This window comes from Triticum aestivum, chromosome 4D, assembly GCF_018294505.1.
Source record: "Triticum aestivum cultivar Chinese Spring chromosome 4D, IWGSC CS RefSeq v2.1, whole genome shotgun sequence".
NCBI lineage: Eukaryota > Viridiplantae > Streptophyta > Magnoliopsida > Poales > Poaceae > Triticum > Triticum aestivum.
In genome coordinates, this window is record NC_057805.1 from 16698519 (window position 1) to 16719950 (window position 21432).

The window sequence follows — 21432 nt, forward strand, 5'->3', positions numbered from 1 at the left end:
AGAGCTCACCTAAATCTAACACTTAGCGGTGCAATGATCACGACCATCTGCCACAGTAGCTCAACCCCTGAACGCCGATGGCGCAGGTGAAGAACAGGTTGATCGCATGATGATTGTTTTCGCGGGTTGACACTTGATCTTAAAAGAGCTGACGCGGAGTACGTGCAAATGACAATAACAATAGTGAAAAGTATGTATATGGCCTCAACAGCAAACTAGCTAGAAACAAACTGATAATGAAGCATTATAAATGGCATTGATGAAAGTAGCTAGAATCAACGGGAGATGCGCGGAACTAGCTAGCTAGTAGTACTTACTTTCGGGTATTTATATCGCAGCTCCTTCGGCAGTCCCGGAGCTTCTGCGGTGAAATTTTTCCAAACCCTGCAGGACAAAGAAAATAATTATTACTTGAGATATCAGGAAATGAACAAAAAGTTGCCGATATGGTGCGATAATGATCGATTGAACTTACTTGTTGAGAATTTTAGTCATGTCCGCATAGGTCTCGGGATCTTTTCGTCTCGAGTCTAAGACGGTTACTACTCCCTGCTCAAGCTTAATCTCCAGGAGAATATAGTGGAAGCTGCGCACGCATGCATAACTCATCAATTACATTACTATAACCTCGCTCAAGTAATAAGGGAACCCGAATATGCACAAGACAGTAACACTCACTTGAAGTTGTAAGGAAAGAGTATGGTATCTTTGTTTTGATTTATTACCAATTATTTGAGCAAGTTGACCTCGGGATCTTTGGCGCTCTTTTTAACCTGAAATTCATCTATGAGATTTGGGTTAATGAACCCAATATCATACATTTCTGCTTTTCTGCACTCGAAGATCTTCAATCTGCATAATATAGTGAGGATAATTATAAATACATGCAATGAAAGAGCTGAGCTATATATAGAGACTTAATGACAGAAGTAGTACTTACAGACAGTCACTACAGGAATCAGCTATTTTGCCGTCTGCCACGGCGGACGGCAAAGGCATGAACGGCGGACGGCAAAAGGCTCCGGCAAAGTAGGCTACGGTAAAGAGCTACTTTGCCGTCTGCTTCCTGGTGGCTGATGGCAAAGGCCCTTTGCCGTCTGCCGCGGACGGCAATAATTGCGCTGTCAGTCCGTTAAGTGGCTAACGGCAGGCCTTTGCCGTCCGCGGCAGACGGCAAACTTTCTAGTGTCTTTGCCGTCCGCCGTATGATGTCATCTACACGTCACTACATGGCAGGCCTTTGACGTCCGCCGCTGACGGCAAAATTGTTTACTCTTTGTCGTCTGCCACTGTAGGCAAACTGACCAAATGGGTCAGCTCCCAGGAAGCACAGCTGGATGCCACGTGGCTTCTTTGCCGTCCGCGGCAGACGGCAAAGAGCCCGTTGCCGTCGGTGGCAGACGGCAAAGAGCCTGCATATTGGCTCTTTTTTCTGTTTTTTATTAAATCCAACAATTTTCACAGCAAATATATATGACATATATAGATATATTTCACAGGCATTCATATCACATATATCCAGCACATAAGTTCCATACATTCATACATAAGCAAGTTCAATCCATTAATACATAAGCAAGTTCCATCCATACATATTACATAAGCAAGTTCCATCCATCAATTCATACATAAACAAGTTCCATCCATACATAAACAAGCACTCCATAGCTAAGGTGACTAGAATAAGAAGACTAGAACAAGAAGAGTAGAACAAGCACTCCATCCAGCACATAATGAAATCTGCAAAATGGCAAAATAAGAAAGTTAGAAATAGGTGACTAGAATAAGAAGACTAGAACAAGAAGAGTAGAACAAGAAGAAGACTAGAACAAGAAGAGTAGAACAAGAAGAAGACTAGAACAAGAAGAGTATGTCATTTATGAGCTAACTTACGTGAAATGGATCATATATGAGCTAACTAAGTTGAAATGGGTCGTTTATGAGCTAGCTAAGGTGAAATGGATCATTTATGAGCTAACTTAGTTGAAATGGGTCGTTTATGAGCTAACTAAGGTCAAATGGATCGTTTTTGAGGTAACTAAGGTGAAATGGATCGTTTTTTAGCTAACTTAGGTGAAATGGATCATTTATGAGCTAACTTAGTTGAAATGGACCGTTTTTGAGCTAACTTAGGTGAAATGGATCATTTATGAGCTAATTTAGTTGAAATGGATCTTTTTGAGCTAACTTAGGTGAAATGGATCATTTAAGAGCTAATTTAGGTGAAATGGATTGTTTTTGAGCTAACTTGGTGAAATGGATCGTTTATGAGCTAAATTAGTTGAAATGGATCGTTTATGAGATAACCTAGGTAAGATGGGTCATTTTGGAGTTAACCTAGGTGAAATGGGTCATTTTAAAGCTAACGTAGGTAAAATGGATCATTTAGGAGCTAATCTAGGTAAAATGGGTCATTTTTGAGCTAACTTGGATGAACTGGATCATTTATAAGCTAACCAAGGTAAAATGGGTCATTTTAGAGCTAACTTAGGTAAAATGGATCGTTTATGAGCTAACTAAGCTAATTATGCAATTTTTGACATAAGTAAGCTAAGTACAGATCGTTTTAGAGCTAACTTAGGTAAAATGGATGGTTTTGGAGGTCAGTAAGCTTATTAAGTCATTTTGGAGGAGAAGAAGCTAAGTCTAGGTCATTATGGTAAGCATTGGAGGAAATAAAGCTAAGTCTAGGTCTTTATGCATGTGTTAAGCAAAACACTAGATAAACTTACCATGATCCAGGAGGTGTAGGAGCGGGCTGGCTCGTGTCGGTAGCTGGAGAAGGATCGTGCGATGCTTGTCTGGAGCTACGCTGCACCAAAGATCATTTCCAATGTCTTGTTAGCATGATGACACTCAAATGTTAAGACTAGCAAGTAATGTCCATTCAAATTAAACTCACCGTGGTCCCAGGAGCAATCACTGGCATCGGCGGAGCGGTCTGACCGGTCTTCTCGCACACAGACTGCACATTTGGTTTTGACGACTCAGTCATACTAGTTAGTAATGAGACAAACACTACATGAATGTTTTGGCTAATCTGCAGAAGAAACTTACCACAAGGAGCTCGTACATGGCCCTTGCCTGCATGTCATTCCGTGCCCTCTCCTCCTCCATCATCTTTGTCGTCCTCTCCTCCAACTCCCGCTGCCTCTCCGCCGCCTCCGCCAGAAGTTTCTCCGTTCTATCTCTCTCACTCTGTATAGCAGCCTGCAACACCACTCACATGACCATTTGTAATCATTGATGGAAGCGCACACAATGTAATGGAGAAAGATAGCTGAGTACGTATCACTAACCTTGATGGCGAGTTGCACTGGCCGTTCACGAGGCCTTATCTCAGGAGCGGAGCTCGACTGGCGCGCCTTGATCTCCGGGAGAGTGCTAGGACAACGGATAAGTCCATCTCCAATGGCTATGGAGCCATGGGACCTCCCGCCACCAGATATCATCACCAGCTCTGGATCAATGGGACCCTGGCTCGGGTTAAAGTCCTCCCCTTTCCTCGCCTTCCCCTCATCTCTATATCTCACGAGCTTGTTGTGGGAGGAGATGTTGGTGAAGTTGTTTGCATCATCGAGGTCAGACTGAGAGAAAGCCTTGACTTTCTTGAAAGAGGCAGTGTGGGCCATGGCATACAGGTCGTACACCTCTGGCACCTTATCCACCTTATTGTGGCGTGCCTGAAAGAGAGAAACAATGTAAATTAGTAATTAAAGGGCTCAAGCTAGCATGATGAATGAATTGCATGAATCATGAAGCAAACCACATACCCAGTTCCGCCCGAACTGATATAAGTTGGAGCTGCCTTGATGGTGTGGCACACCTTCCATTTGGGCACGTTTGTCCTTGGCCTCGTTGTGGAGGGCTAGCCATTCCTTTGAGCACCACTCATTGACCAACACCTCCCAACAATCCATCCGATCCGCACACCATCTCGGAGGCGCCTAAGTTAGCAAATAGAAACTTGAGCGCTACGGCTAAGAATTACTAAATGAAGGAACTTAAGTAGAAGGCCTTAAGAATTACCTTCATGTACTGCTCCTTACTCAGGAACTTATCGCGGCACGCCGGCTTGGTCTTCTTGATACCACGCAAGGCGTAGTAGTCTCGAACAGCCTGCACCCGAGCCTCGTGCCGTAAGTTCTGTAGTAGGCGCTTGCAGACGTTCTCGATAACATGTGCCGCGTCCTCCTCGTATCCCTCCTCACACCTGTAGAATGTCTGCAATCAAATGAGACAATATTGATTAGTACAATTAATAACTAGCTAGTTGAAGATTTTTAAATGTGTAAAGGAGAAATTACCCAGAACTTTCTGATCACCATGTCTGCCCTCGTGTCGCACACGACACCGTCGATAATCTCATCCGGCGGGGCCGGGGCAGCCACGTAGTGCTCCCAGCTCAATCCAAGCTCTGGAAGCCGACCCTCACCAGGCAACGTGACAAACCCCGGGAAGTTTTGCCGGCAAAGAACTCCAAGGACGGAGTTGGGCCGGCGGACACTATGATGGTGGTCCCAACCCCTGCAGCATGACAAGGCCAACGCATTAGTTATTTGAAGAAACGTGAATGCAGAAGGTACAAAAATATTAAATGCACTTACGTACCTCTCCCCATCAGGGAAAATCAACCACCTCTGCTCGCGGGTCGCCGGCACGGACGGGAGCCGTGTAGCACCACGCTGGTAGACGGTGCCCCCCTCCTCCTCAATATCAGTCGGCTCCCCGCCATCATCAGCATGGCCACTCGGCTCCTCGGGCTGATCCGGCCAGGTACCCCATCCGGACGTGTGCTCCTCCGGGGTCTCGTGGGCCGAAGGCCAGTCGACCCGAGGCTCGTGGGCCCAAGACCCGTGGACCGGAGGCTCGTGGACCGGAGTCCGTGTAGCCTCCTTCCTCGGACGAGTCCACCCTAGCAGTCACGTGCTCGGGTGAAACAGCTGGGGGTGGCGGCGAGGAAGGCGCCGTAGCAGTCACCCTACCTCCTCTCCCGCGACCACGTGCCCCACCTCCTCTCTTCCTACCTCGTCCCTTGCTGGGCACCGCGGTCGACGAAGAAGGGCCCGGCGGTGCCGCCATACTGTCCAGCAACGCTCGGCGGAGAGGTGCGTCTGGAATGGAAGACCTCAGACCACGCGCCGACGAAGAAGGGGCCTTGGCGCGCTCCCGACCAGCGCCCACCATCTTTCAACACCTGCCATGACAAACAGTAAACGAAATTAGTACAACATAAAAAAAAGACCGACATGAATAATAATATGTGTATCACTTAAGTGTATCATCATCAAGTACAACATAAAAAATTTTAATACCTGACACTACTAATAATCTTGATGAATATCATCAATAAATGCATAATCATCATCATCACTATAATCAATGACGGGCTCATAGGGTTCAGTGGCATCAACATGTGGAAGGCCACCTTGACGTAATCGGTCAAGCAATGACAGGTCATCCGCAGCAGTAACCTCTTCTTGTTCCGGCTCTTCTTGTTCCTCCTCTGGGGTGATGTCGGATTCACTGTCGCTGTCTACTTCAATGTTTTGGGGTGAAGTATAGCGGTTCTTGAAACGCTTTTTGGAAAGACGTGTCTCTTGGAAGAATTCTCCTTCATATGTGTCTGGGTTAATGTGAGGTTCATAATCCTCTTCCTTTGGGGGAGATAGTCTAGCACGTGGCGGCACTTCATAAACGACATCCCAACCTTTCAGATTTGGATTAGTTTGGCAGGCCCACGGTAGATAGAATACTTGGGTCGCCTGTTGAGCCGTAATATAGACATCAGGAACATCTAAATGGGTGCTTTGGTTGATTTCAACTAGCCCTATATGTTCATGAGTCCTTCTAGTCTCCTTCGGCTGAAACCAATAATATTTGAAGACTACGACATTCGGTGGGTTTTCACCATAGAATAGAAGTTCATAAATTCCTTCAACTCTCCCATAATACTCGGTACCTCCTTCGCCGATAGCAGATACACAACAATTTGTAGATTCGGTCGGCCATAGATAGCTCTTTGCCATAGGTACGAAAGCGATACCCGTTGATGTCGTATTTGTCAAATGAACGGACCTTGTATATATTCATCAGTTGATCTACTTTGTCAATTTTATTACGTCCATGCAACCTACACTCTAATAGGTAATGATAGGTCCTAATCCCACCCGAGTATGTTTAGATTGGGTTCATTTTCCCATGCTATGCTCCGGATCCTACGCAAAATTTCGGCAGCACCTCCCCGCTGTTCTCCTGATACACGTCTCTGCAATAAACAGAGAGGATGTGTACCCGGAGAACAACAGGGGAGGCACTGACGAAATTTATGCGTCGGATCCGGAGCAAAGCATATGGGAAAACGAACCCAATCTAAACATACTCGGGCTGTCCATGGATAGCGTTGGACAATTCGAAAGAATCAAGGTTATAAATATGCAAATGCATGCATATTTATAACTATGACGCTTTCGAACGGGAGACACATATTGGTTACGCATACTGATGATTCAAGACACATATATAGCTAGCTATCAAGTTTCATCGGAATAGATCAAATAATTAATGGGGGAGGAGGACATGTCATTTGTGCTCACCCACGAACGAAGGGGCAGAGCTCGTCAAACGCACGACGAGGTCGTCGAACACCAAACCTCGCAGCGATGAAACAACTGCACATTTAAAACTACCCGATCAACACAATTATATATGATGTTTTTCATAACAAAATCGAAAAATATATGACCTAACTAATAATTCACAAATATATGACCCCGTTGGCCTCTGGAAGGCCAAAGAACACCTTTTCGGGAGGTGTCGGGGGTCGGGGTGTCGTGTCGGTGTCGGGGTGCCGTGTTGGGGTCGGGGTCGGGGTGTCGGGTTGGGGTGCCGGGTCGGGGTCGGGGTGCCGTGTCGGTGTCGGGGTCGGGGTGTCGGGTCAGGCTCGGGGTGTCGGGGTCGGGGTCTAGGGGTCGGGGTGTCGTGCCGGGGTGCCGGGTCGGGGTCGGGGTGCCGTGTCGGGTCGGGGTTTTTTTTCCTTTTCTTCTTCTTCCTCTTCTTCCTTTTCTTCCTTTTCTTCCTTTTTTTCCTTCTTCTTCTTCTTCTTCCTCCTTTCCTTTTTCCTCTTCTTCTTCTCCTCCTCTCCTCTTTTTTCTTCTTCTTCTTCCTCTTCTTCTTTTTTCTCCTCCTCCTCCTCTTCTTCTTCTTCCTTTCCTTTTTCCTCTTCTTCTTCTCCTCCTCTCCTCTTTTTTTCTTCTTCTTCTTCTTCTTTCCTCAAACTAAACTAAACCTAAAACTAAACCTAAATCTAAAACTAAAACTAAAACTAAAACTAAATCTAAACTAAACATAAACCTAAAACTAAAAAAAACAGAAAAAAAAGGGAAAAACTAAATCTAAACCTAAAACTAAACTAAAACTAAACCTAAAACTAAAACTAAAACTAAATCTAAACTAAACATAAACCTAAAACTAAAAAAACAGAAAAAAAGAGGAGGTAGAGCTCACCTGGGGCAGGGCCGGTGGAGGAGGGGGGCGGGGCGGTGGAGGAGGTGGCCTGTGGAGGAGGGGGCGGGGCGGCCTGGGGCGGCGGCGCCTGGCCCGGGGCGGTGGGGCGTGGGGGGCTGGGGTGGTGGGGCCCCGGGGCGGCGGGGGGCCGGGCGGTGGGGCGCGGGGGGGCCGGGGCCCCGGGGCGGCGGGGGCGACGGTGCGGGGGGCCGGTGGGGCACCGGGTGGTGGGGCGACGGCGCTGGGCGGCAGTGGCGACGGGGCGGGGGGGCGGTGGGGCGGCGGGGTGGTGGGGCGACCGGCGGCGGCGAGTGGTGGGGCGGCGGCGCGCGTGTGAAGAGCAGGGAGAGAAACAGGGCGGGGTGGGGCGCGGCCGTTAGATATGTTAAATCTTTGTCGTCCGCTTTTTTGCTCTTTGCCGTCTGCTAGCAGACGGCAAAGAGGGGGGCCGTTAAGTTTTTTTTAAGCAGCTCGTCAGTGGGGCCCCCTCCCTCTTTGCCGTCAGCTAGCAGACGGCAAAGAATCTTTGCCGTCAGCTAGCGGACGGCAAAGAACTGGCTGATGGCAAAGAAAGTCTTTGCCATCAGCCAGTTCTTTGCCGTCAGCGTTTGGGTAGCTGATGGCAAAGAGCTTCTTTGCCGTCTGCTAGCTGACGGCAAAGAGCTGGAAGATGGCAAAGTAGCTGATTCCAGTAGTGAGTAGCAAGTGACCGTTAATTTATCGAGGGCCTTTTGATTGAAAAACTGGAAGAACTCCTTAAATGGAACAGACAACACATCAATTCCAACGGGGTCGTGCTCCTCTTTAACTCTCAGATACATAGTATCCGTCCCCCCAGACTCTCTGCAGGTTTCCATGTACCAATCATGGAATCTTCGCATCATCGTTGTTAGAGATTTTTCATCTTTGACGAGAGGCTTCCCGTAATGGTATTTGTGTTCGTCCACCTCCAAGAAATCATAATGTACATCATCGGGCAGGTAATCATCAAGATTGGTATAACCGGGCACCATCCTCTGATCATTAGCGATGATATCGCTAGACACCTTGAGCGGGGGGCATGATTGGTTTGCTTGTTCGCCGAGCTGGGCAATTTTTTCCCAGCTCATCGTTCTCCTAACCTTCGATCACTGACAGTACCTCCCGACCGCTCCGCTTCCTTATATGCCTTTTCAGTAATGCGCTCATAGTTGTTTTTCGGCGGAGACTTTGGTGGTTTCTTCAGGGCATCGATAGTGCGCTTTACTTTCACCGGATCTGGAACGAACTCCGGAGGTGGATGTTTCTTTGCTTTCACCCCTTCAAAGAAATCCTTCACTTCTTTTCTCACGATCTTCGCGTTTTCCTCCACGGTCCTCTCGTATGGTAACTTCTCTAGAGGCGTGAGAGATGGACCGTATCTGTATTGCCTCCCGCCTCTGGCTGTACTGCTAGACGCCGGAGCAGACGGAGCGGCTGCGGTTGTCTTCTTTCATGCTTGCTTACGAGGCGGAGGAGAAGGACTACGACGCTCCGGAGCAGCCGGAGCGGCGGCGGTTCTCTTCCGCCCTTGCTGGTGAGGCGGAGAAGGAGGAGGCTGGCTGCTCGGGCGCGCCGGCGCAGGCGGAGAAGGAGGCGGAGTGCCGCCACGCATCAGAGAAGGAGGATGAGTGCCCTGATCACTCGCCGGAGGAGGAGGCGGAGTGCCCTGACTCGCCGGAGGTGGAGGAGGAGGCGGAGGCGTCCAGTTCGGCAAGTTGATGAGCTCCTTCCGCCATAGGCATGGAGTCTTCAGAGAAGAACCCAGCCGAGTCTCCCCTTCACCGGTAGGGTGGTCAAGCTCGAGGTCCTCAAATCCGTCCGTTATTTCATCCACCATCACCCTAGCATATCCTTCTGCAATCGGCCGACAGTGGTGGGTTGCGCCAGGTTCAGTAGGTAAAACAGAGCCAATAGCCGCCTTGACTTTGAATTTCATCCATTGCGTCATAAGGAGGCAATGTTGAGACCCCGTGATAGCATCCATGGGGTAGCTAGCAGGAGCGTGAAGACAGGCTCCAGCTGCTGAAGCAGCTCGGTGGAAGCCACGCTGCTTCGCCGCTGAGATGGCGGGGTAGCTTCGGGGGAAGCTTTGGCAGTTCGTTTGCTGCGATTTGCTTCTCGTTCCTCTATTGCTTGTACCCTGGCGTGCAGCGCCTACAGTTGGGTCTGCTGCACTTTCTTCCTCCTCTCTTGGCATTTGTAACCGCCTGCGTTCGGAAACCCAGCCTTCCACGGAACGGAGCCTGGCGTGCCTCGTGTCCGTCCAGGGTGCTCAGGATTCCCGAGGGCCATTGTGAGCTCGTCGTTCTCTCTGTCTGGAACGAACGTCCCTTGCTGCGCTGCCTCGATATACTTCTGAAGCTTTGTGACGGGTATTCTCAGTTGCTCGTCCGCCCAAACGCACTTCCCTGTTACAGGGTCCAAGGTTCCGCAAACCCCAAAGAACCAAGTCCGGCAACGGTCTGGCCAGCTCAATGTCTCTGGTTCGACCCCTTTATCAATCAGGTCATTCTCAGCCTTGGCCCACAACAGCCGGGCTTTCAGGTAGCCACCTGACCCCGTGCGATGGTGATGCTTCTTCTTCGCAGCATTCTTCTTGTTTGTCACTGACATCTTCTTACTCTTTTCCGATGTCTTATGGGCCACAAATGCGGGCCAGTGATCTCTGATCTTCTCATACCGGCCTTTGAATTCTGGTGTCTCTTCTTTGTCGACAAATTTTTTCAGCTCATTCTTCCACCTCCTGAATAGTTCTGCCATCTTCTTAAGAGCATGAGACTTGATCAATTGCTCCTTAACTGGCTTCTCTGGATCCTCCTCTAGCGGTAGGGTGAAATTTGCCTTCAGCGCGGTCCAAAGATCATCTTTCTGCATATCGGAGACATAAGACAGCTCAGGGTCTTCTTTAGCCAGCTTTAACCATTGGTGGATGCTGATCGGGATCTTGTCCCTAACCAGAACCCCGCACTGAGCAGCAAATGCTTCCTTTGTCTGGATGGGTTCAATCGGCATGCCATCGCGTGCGATTTTTATGATCTCAAACCTTTCATCCGAGCGCAAATTTTTCTTCGGGCCTCGTCTCTTTACCGAAGTTGTGCTTGATCCGGAGGGCTAGAAAAAACAAGAAAGACGAGACTTAATTAATATGTGTACATATACCAAAACAATGAATGCATCAATTAGCTAGTCAGCACAGGCTTAACTAATATATATACCTAGCCGGACTTGGTTCGGTCACCGGAGCCGCCATCACGGTCTCCTTCTTGCACCGGCATTGGGTCACCGGAGCCATCATAATCATAGCCTGCTTCTTCACCCTGTCCTTCCAGACCACCAGTGTCGTTGAGATACGACAGGACGGCATCACTTTCTTTTGCGATTATGTCCCCCAACATCTCTTCTGTTGCTTCGTCTCGGGTGTGCTCCATAGTTTCTGCAAATATTTACAACATGGCAATTATTATTCAAACATGACAGATGGATATATTAGTGGCAAACGTAGAACTAGCTAGCTAATCACAATAAGGAATCATATTAGTGGCCTCGACATCGTTTTTTCTAGGGTTTGGGTGTCCTCGACGACATACATACACGGGAAAATAATGTTATCGGGGAGGGGGTATATCGACCCCCCCTCGTGTTGAAGTTATCGGGAGGGGGTTATATCGACAACGACGACATACATACATGGGAAAATAATGTTATCGGGGAGGGGGTATATCGACCCCCCCTCGTGTTGAAGTTATCGGGAGGGGGTTATATCGACAACGACGACATACATACATGGGAAAATAATGTTATCGGGGGGTGTATATCGACCCCCCCTCGTGTTGAAGTTATCGGGAGGGGGCCGGTATATCGACAACGACATACCCGATAAAAAATAAGAAAACGAAGAAGAAATAAAAAGAGGAGAAGAAGAAAGGAATAGAGGAGAAGATCGAAGAAAAAAAAGAAGAAAAAAAGAGGCGAAGAAGAAAGGAATAGAGGAGAAGAAGAAGAAATAGAAAAGATTCTATTTTTTCTTCTTCTCCTCTATTCCTTTCTTCTTCTCCTCTTCTTTTTCTTCTTTTTTCCTCTTCTTATTTATTTCTCCTCTTCTTCTCCTTTTTTCCTCTTCTTATTTTCCTTTTTCCTCTCCTTCTTTTTCTTCTTCTTCCTTCTTCCTAGCTAGATATATAAATTTTTTCTAAAAATGTAACTTTTGCATATATAAAACTTTTTCTTCTTCTTCCTTCTTCCTAAATATATAAAACTTTTCTAAAAATCAAAATAACCTAAAACTAATGTACTAAATCAGAGAACATACGTACAAAAATTAATGTATTTTTAAAACATCATGCATATTACAATTGAAAAAATACATACATACATACAAAAAACATGTAAAAAATACATACATACATATATGAAAATCTAAAAACATCTAAAAACATCTAAAACATGTAAAAAAATACCATATATAACTAAAAAGAAGATCACGCAAGAAATTTGTTGGGGAACGTAGTAATTTCAAAAAAATTTCCTACGCACACGCAAGATCATGGTGATGCATAGCAACGAGAGGGGAGAGTGTTGTCCATGTACCCTCGTAGACCGATAGCGGAAGCGTTATCACAACGCGGTTGATGTAGTCGTACGTCTTCACGATCCGACCGATCAAGTACCGAACGTACGGCACCTCCGAGTTCTACACACGTTCAGCTCGATGACGTCCCTCGAACTCCGATCCAGCTGAGTGTTGAGGGAGAGTTTCGTCAGCACGACGGCGTGGTGACGATGATGATGTTCCACCGACGCAGAGCTTCGCCTATGCTCCGCAACAGTATTATCGAGGTGTAATATGGTGGAGGGGGGCACCGCACACGGCTAAGAGATCTCAAGGATCAATTGTTGTGTCCATGGGGTGCCCCCTGCCCCCGTATATAAAGGAGCAAGGGAGGAGGAGGCCGGCCCTAGGAGGGGGCGCACCAAGTGTGGAGTCCTACTAGGACTCCCTAGTCCTAGTAGGATTCCACCTCCCATATGGAATAGGAAAAGAGGAAGGGAAAAAGAGAAGGAAGGAAGGGGGCGCCCCCCTTCCCTAGTCCAATTCGGACCAGACCAAGGGGAGGGGTGCGGCCACCCTTGAGGCCCTTTTTCCTTCTTTCCCGTATGGCACATTAAGGCCCAATACGAATTCCCGTAACTCTCCGGTACTCCGAACAATACCCGAATCACTCGGAACCTTTCCGAAGTCCGAATATAGTCGTCCAATATATCGATCTTTACGTCTCGACCATTTCGAGACTCCTCGTCATGTCCCCGATCTCATCCGGGACTCCGAACTCCTTCGGTACATCAACATACATAAACTCATAATAAAACTGTCATCGTAACTTTAAGCGTGTGGATCCTACGGGTTCGAGAACTATGTAGACATGACCGAGACACGTCTCCGGTCAATAACCAATAGCGGGACCTGGATGCCCATATTGGCTCCCACATATTCTACGAAGATCTTTATCGGTCAGACCGCATAACAACATACGTTGTTCCCTTTGTCACCGGTATGTTACTTGCCCGAGATTTGATCGTCGGTATCTCGATACCTAGTTCAATCTCGTTACCGGCAAGTCTCTTTACTCCTTCCGTAACACATCATCCTGCAACTAACTCATTAGTCACAATGCTTGCAAGGCTTATAGTGATGTGCATTACCGAGTGGGCCCAGAGATACCTCTCCGACAATTGGAGTGACAAATCCTAATCTCGAAATACGCCAACCCAACAAGTACCTTTGGAGACACCTGTAGAGCACCTTTATAATCACCCATTTACGTTGTGACGTTTGGTAGCACACAAAGTGTTCCTCTAGTAAACGGGAGTTGCATAATCTCATAGTCATAGGAACATGTATAAGTCATGAAGAAAGCAATAGCAACATACTAAACGATCGAGTGCTAAGCTAACGGAATGGGTCAAGTCAATCACGTCATTCTCCTAATGAGGTGATCCCGTTAATCAAATGACAACTCATGTCTATGGCTAGGAAACATAACCATCTTTGATTAACGAGCTAGTCAAGTAGAGGCATACTAGTGACACTCTGTTTGTCTATGTATTCACACATGTATTATGTTTCCGGTTAATACAATTCTAGCATGAATAATAAACATTTATCATGATATAAGGAAATATATAATACTTTATTATTGCCTCTAGGGCATATTTCCTTCACGTATGGTTTGCTTTAAGCGCGGATGGCATTAATCCTTTCGGGGAGCAGAGCAGCAATGACAGCACCTGGCCCGTGACTCTATGTATGTATAACCTTCCTCCTTGGATGTGCATGAAGCGGAAGTTCATTATGATGCCAGTTCTCATCCAAGGCCCTAAGCAACCCGGCAACGACATTGATGTGTACCTAAGGCCATTAGTTGAAGAACTTTTACAGTTGTGGAATGGAAACGGTGTACGTGCATGGGATGAGCACAGACAGGAGGAATTTAACCTGCACGCGTTGCTGTTTGTAACCATCAACGATTGGCCCGCTCTCAGTAACCTTTCAGGACGGACAAACAAGGGATACCACACATGCACGCACTGTTTAGCTGACACCGAAAGTATATACCTGGACAAATGCAGGAAGAATGTGTACCTGGGCCATCGTCGATTTCTTCCGACCAACCATCAATGTCGAAAAAAGGCAAGCATTTCAAAGGCGAGGCAGATCACCGGAAGAAGCCCGCCATGCGTACCGGTGATCACGTACTTGCTATGGTCAATGATTTACACGTAATCTTTGGAAAGGGTCCCGGCGGACTAGCTGTTCCGAATGACGCTGAGGGACGTGCACCCATGTGGAAGAAGAAATCTATATTTTGGGACCTACCCTACTGGAAAGACCTAGAGGTCCGCTCTTCGATCATGTGATGCACGTGACGAAGAACCTTTGCGTGAACCTGCTAGGCTTCTTGGGCGTGTATGGGAAGACAAAAGATACAGCTGAGGCACAAGAGGACCTGCAACATTTGCACGAAAAAGACGGCATGCCTCCAAAGCAGTATGAAGGTCCTGCCAGCTACGCTCTTACCAAAGAAGAGAAGGAAATCTTCTTTGAATGCCTGCTTAGTATGAAGGTCCCGACTGGCTTCTCGTCGAATATAAAGGGAATAATAAATATGCCAGAGAAAAAGTTCCAGAAGCTAAAGTCTCATGACTGCCACGTGATTATGACGCAACTGCTTCCAGTTGGATTGAGGGGGCTTCTACCAGAAAACGTTCGATTAGCCATTGTGAAGGTATGTGCATTCCTCAATGCAATCTCTCAGAAGGTGATCGATCCAGAAATCATACCAAGGGTAAGGAGTGATGTGGTGCAATGTCTTGTCAGTTTCGAGCTGGTGTTCCCACCATCCTTCTTCAATATCATGACGCATGTCCTAGTTCATCTAGTTGACGAGATTGTCATTCTAGGCCCCGTATTTCTACACAATATGTACCCCTTTGAGAGGTTCATGGGAGTCCTAAAGAAATATGTCCGTAACCGCGCTAGGCCAGAAGGAAGCATCTCCATGGGCCATCAAACAGAGGATGTCATTGCGTTTTGTGTTGACTTCATTCCTGGCCTTAAGAAGATAGGTCTCCCTAAATCGTGGTATGAGGGGAGACTGACTGGAAAAGGCACGCTTGGAGGGGACTCAATAATATGCAGGGACGGATATTCTTGGTCTCAAGCACACTACACAGTTCTACAGAACTCTACCATGGTGACCCCGTATGTCGATGAACACAAGAACAGTCTGCGCTCCAAACACCCGGAGCAGTGCGACGACGGGATTACATGTGAACACATCAGGACTTTCAGCAGTTGGTTGGAAACACGTCTCAGAGGTGACAACACTGTTTGCGATGAGCTGTACTCGTTGTCCAGGGGACCATCTTCGACTGTATTGACTTACAAAGGATACGAGATAAATGGAAATACATTTTACACGATCGCCCAAGATCAAAAGAGCACCAACCAAAACAGCGGTGTCCGCTTTGATGCAGCAACCGAGAGGGGAAAGGACACATATTATGGTTATATAGTGGACATATGGGAACTTGACTACGGACATGATTTTAAGGTCCCTTTGTTTAAGTGCAAATGGGTCAATCTGTCAGGAGGCGGGGTATAGGTAGACCCACAGTACAGAATGACAACAGTGGATCTGAACAATCTTGGGTACACTGACGAACCGTTTGTCCTAGCCAATGATGTGGCACAGGTTATCTATGTGAAGTACATGTCTACCAAACCGAGAAAAAGAAAAGATAAGGAAGCAAAGACATCATACGATGAGCCAAAGCGCCACATAGTTCTTTCAGGAAAAAGGGACATCGTGGGAGTGGAGGGCAAGTCAGACATGTCCAAAGATTATGAAAAGTTTCATGAAATTCCTCCCTTCAAAGTCAAGGCTGGCCCAAGCATCCTGATAAATGATGAAGATTATCCATGGTTACGGCGCAATAAGGAAAGGACACAAGCGAAGAAAAACTGAAGACTTTCTCTCCACAACTATTATGATGATACCATGCCAACTTTCAAACACAAGCGAAGAAAAACTGAAGACTTTCTCTCCACAACTATTATGATGATACCATGCCAACTTTCAACCTTTTCGTAGTTCATTTGAAATCCCTTTGTAACAGACGAGTTTCCGTATGAAATCCTGATAATTCGAAAGAGATTGTCCGTTTTGTACACGAAGTGCATCCAGTTTTAGCCGTAACACTCTCAACTTTCTTGCACATGCTATGTGGATGAAATGATGATACCATGCCAACTTTCAACCTTTTCAGAGTTCATTTGAAATGCTTTTCAATTTTAGTGTCTTATAGCTCAAAATAATCAGTAAATGCATGAAAAAAAACAAATGAAGTCAGAAAGGGTTGAAAATTGATGATGTGGCTTTGAATGGTGCATTTTGAACACACAAAAAGTGAGGAGTTCAAATAAGTTTAAAAAAATGAAATCCCTTTGTAACAGACGAGTTTCCGTATGAAATCCTGATACTTCGAAAGAGATTGTCTGTTTTGTACACGAAGTGCATCCAGTTTTTGCCGTAACCCTCTCAACTTTCTTGCACATGCTATGTGGATGAAATGATGATACCATGCCAACTTTCAACCTTTTCAGAGTTCATTTGAAATGCTTTTCAATTTTAGGGTCTTATAGCTCAAAATAAAATAAATAAGTAATTAGGAACAAAATATATAAGTAGAAACAAAATAAAATAAACTTTAATAACATTTATGAAACTAAAATTAACAAAGTATTTATAAAGGAAGCAAAAAAGAAAACGAAAAAACAGTCAAAAAATAAAAAATATGCTCCCTACTGAGCCACCACGGCCTGAATACGACTAGAAACCCATTGATGGGCCAGGATTTCAGGCCCGTAGAAGGCCCAGCAGGCCCATCAGGCATAGCAGTGACAATTAGGTCCGTAAGCCTGCAATGGAGAGGAGCTTGAGAGGGGTGCGGCAGTGGGGCTTATAAACCACTACGCGCCCCTCTCAACTAGCGAGGTGGGACTAAACTTTCTGTTGGGGAACGTAGTAATTTCAAAAAAATTCCTACGCACACGCAAGATCATGGTGATGCATAGCAACGAGAGGGGAGAGTGTTGTCCACGTACCCTCGTAGACCGACAGCGGAAGCGTTATCACAACGCGGTTGATGTAGTCGTACGTCTTCACGATCCGACCGATCAAGTACCGAACGTACGGCACCTCCGAGTTCTACACACGTTCAGCTCGATGACGTCCCTCGAACTCCGATCCAGCCGAGTGTTGAGGGAGAGTTTCGTCAGCACGACGGCGTGGTGATGATGAAGATGTTCCACCGACGCAGGGCTTCGCCTAAGCTCCGCGACGGTATTATCGAGGTGTAATCTGGTGGAGGGGGGCACCGCACACGGCTAAGAGATCTCAAGGATCAATTGTTGTGTCTCTGGGGTGCCCCCTGCCCCCGTATATAAAGAAGCAAGGGAGGAGGAGTCCGGCCCTAGGAGGGGGCGCACCAAGTGTGGAGTCCTACTAGGACTCCCTAGTCCTAGTAGGATTCCACCTCCCATATGGAATAGGAAAAGAGGAAGGGAAAAAGAGAAGGAAGGAAGGGGGCGCCCCCCTTCCCTAGTCCAATTCGGACCAGACCAAGGGGAGGGGTGCGGCCACCCTTGAGGCCCTTTTTCTTCTTTCCCGTATGGCCCAATAAGGCCCAATACGTATTCCCGTAACTCTCCGGTACTCCGAAAAATACCCGAATCACTCGGAACCTTTCCGAAATCCGAATATAGTCGTCCAATATATCGATTTTTACGTCTCGACCATTTCGAGACTCCTCGTCATATCCCCGATCTCATCCGGGACTCCGAACTCCTTCGGTACATCAAAACTCAATAAAATTGTCATCGTAACGTTAAGCGTGCGGACCCTACGGGTTCGAGAACTATGTAGACATGACCGAGACACGTCTCCGGTCAATAACCAATAGCGGGACCTGGATGCCCATATTGGCTCCCACATATTCTACGAAGATCTTTATCGGTCAGACCGCATAACAACATACGTTGTTCCCTTTGACACCGGTATGTTACTTGCCCGAGATTTGATCGTCGGTATCTCAATACCTAGTTCAATCTCGTTACCGGCAAGTCTCTTTACTTGTTCTGTAATACATCATCCCGCAACTAACTCATTAGTCACAATGCTTGCAAGGCTTATAGTGATGTGCATTACCGAGTGGGCCCAGAGATACCTCTCCGACAATCGGAGTGACAAATCCTAATCTCGAAATACGCCAACCCAACAAGTACCTTTAGAGACACCTGTAGAGCACCTTTATAATCACCCATTTACGTTGTGACGTTTGGTAGCACACAAAGTGTTCCTCCGGTAAACGGGAGTTGCATAATCTCATAGTCATAGGAACATGTATAAGTCATGAAGAAAGCAATAGCAACATACTAAACGATCGAGTGCTAAGCTAACGGAATGGGTCAATTCAATCACGTCATTCTTCTAATGAGGTGATCCTGTTAATCAAATGACAACTCATGTCTATGGCTAGGAAACATAACCATCTTTGATTAACGAGCTAGTCAAGTAGAGGCATACTAGTGACACTCTGTTTGTCTATGTATTCACACATGTATTATGTTTCCGGTTAATACAATTCTAGCATGAATAATAAACATTTATCATGATATAAGGAAATAAATAATAACTTTATTATTGCCTCTAGGGCATATTTCCTTCACTTTCGACGCGGGCGCAGCTGCACAAGGCCTTTGGTCCCGGTTGGTGGCACCAACCGGGACCAAAGGCCGCCGCTTCCCGCCCTTTGGGCTGCTGAAAAGAGACCTTTGGTTCCGGTTGGTGGCACCAACCGGGACTAAAGGTGGCATTGGTCCCGGTTGTTGCCACAAACCGAAACAAATGCTTAGTCTATATAACTAGCACTTGTAAAAAATTTCATTCAGTTCATCTTCCCCGCCCCGACGACGCCGCCAGGCTGCCCCTCTGGGCCTCGCCGTCGCCGTCGTCGCCCTGCCTCCGACGCCGTCCCGCGCCGCCCAGATGCCGTCGCCGCCCCGCGCCCCCTGCCTCCTCGTCGCCCGTCGCCGCGCCCCTCACCGTTGTCGTCGCCGCCCCCTGCCTCCTCGTCGCCCATCGCCGCCGCCGCCCCCTGCCTCCTCCTCGTCCGCTCGCCGCGCCCCTCACCGTCGCCCCCGTGCCCTGCTTCCTCGTTGATCGCCGCCCCGTGAGCTCATATATATGAATTTTCCTAATTTAGATGTGTAGTTAATTGAGTTGTTGTAATATGCAAAAGTTAGATTTTTTCTGTTCATAGATTTTTTTTGTGATATTATTGTTGAATATGCAAATGTTTGTGTGTTCATATATATATATATATATATATATATATATATATATGCAAAGAATATGTTAATTTTTTCATAGATTTTTTATGATTTTTTTTCTGTTGTAATTTTGTTCATAGAAATTTTTTTTCATAGAATTTTTATGATTTTTTTCTGTTGTAATTTTGTTCATAGAATAAGAAGAGAAAGTGTTTAATAGAATTAATTAGAAAAATAGTAGAACTAGTTAAACTAGTTTATTTTTAGTAAGCACTACTTTATTCTATTTATAGTAAGTGTGCTTAGTAGTTGAACTAGTTGATTTAATAAAACTAGTTTATTTTACTATAGAAGTAGTTTATTTTTAGCAAGAAAATTAATAGAACTAGTTTATTTTTTCATTAAAGCAATTATTCCCGCATCGACGTCGACGATGCCAATCTTGCATCCTCGTCGTCGACTCGGCGGAGGAGGCCGGCTTGATCAGAGGGGCCATGTTCGGGACTGGGCTCCGCCGTGCTGGTTTTGGGAGGTGCTACCTTCCGGGGGGCGTAGGTTGGTGAGGAGCCAGCCCGTCGTTGACCCGATCCTTGTTTGGTGGCGGTCGCGTGGGCCAGTGACGGTGCCGAGGCTTCCGGACACCGCGGAGGTGGTACGTCACCGTGTCAGCGAGGAGGACGAGCACGTCCGTTGCTACATGGTTGCGTTGGAGTGCAGGTTCAACAATACCTGGCAGGTTCTTCAGGGATCTCACTGGAACTATGATCCTGTGATGGTTCCTTCTCTTTGGGTGTCCACCGCCCGCGCCGATACCCGTCGGGCGCTACGGTTCTAGCTGTACTAGCGACGCTATATGTATGATAGTATTCGAGGCGTATTGGTGATAATATTCGACGATGTACGGACGCATGGAGATGATGTAGTTTTGCTTATAATTGAATGCATCCTAATTTGAATACTATTTTATTTTGTGATTTGATTTTGCTTATTGAATGCTCAAATTGGAAAACTACTCCTACTTTGAATGCTAAAATTGGAGAGCACTACGCAAGGCGTATGCATATGATTAGTTGATAGCTTATAGGGTTTTTATTTTCGCAGAAATCTAGGAGCCCCCCTCCATCATCCCCGCCGTCGTCCCCGTCACCGACCCCCTCCGACCTCGAGGTGAGACCAGCCACGAACTGGTTTTAGAAAGATAATTAAATGATATTTTGGGTTGACTTTAAGTCTGTTGAGTCTCCACCATATATGAGAGGACGAAGAATCCCGACTGTTGTCGTGGGGGTAGCTTCTCCTTCGTTCCCGTGTGCTAGACAATTTGGTGTAATGCACTCGGGAACGAAAGGAGGAGCTACCATCACCGACGGTCGCAAATGTCAGAGAGGAATCAGTGAGGGAGAGTTCCACCATATATATATGAGAGGTCGAAGAATCCCGACTGTTGTCGTGGGGGTCGCTTCTCCTTCATTCCCGTGTGCTAGACATTTGGTGTAATGCACTCGGGGATGAAAGGAGGAGCGACCATCACCAACGGTCGAATGTATACACCACGTGAGTTGAGAGTTTTCAAGAAAAGACTCGACAGACCGATAGTCAACCCGTGATGAATAATAATGATCTAACTTAGGTTTTTTAGTACATATATTTAATTGTAGACGTTTAATATTTGAATTATGAACATAGGAAATGTCGTACTCGGACGACGAAAGTCTCCCGGGAGAGTGCGACTGGTGCCACGACGACCGAGGTCAGTGCGACAGGTTCATTGAGCTGGATGAAGATCGACGCTTCAGCATTAAACTCGAGGAGACCTTCGATGTTGAAACGGTATGCAATGACGACAAGTGTTTTTTTCGTAATTAAGCACGACTTCAACTATATATTTCAACGTGTACTTATCATCTTTTACAATTCGACTAGCTTATCCCATGCTATGCAAGACGCTATGTCTTGGAGAGGATGGGTTTTGAAGACCATGAAAGTATGGAAACAAAGAAAATTCACCTAAGGAC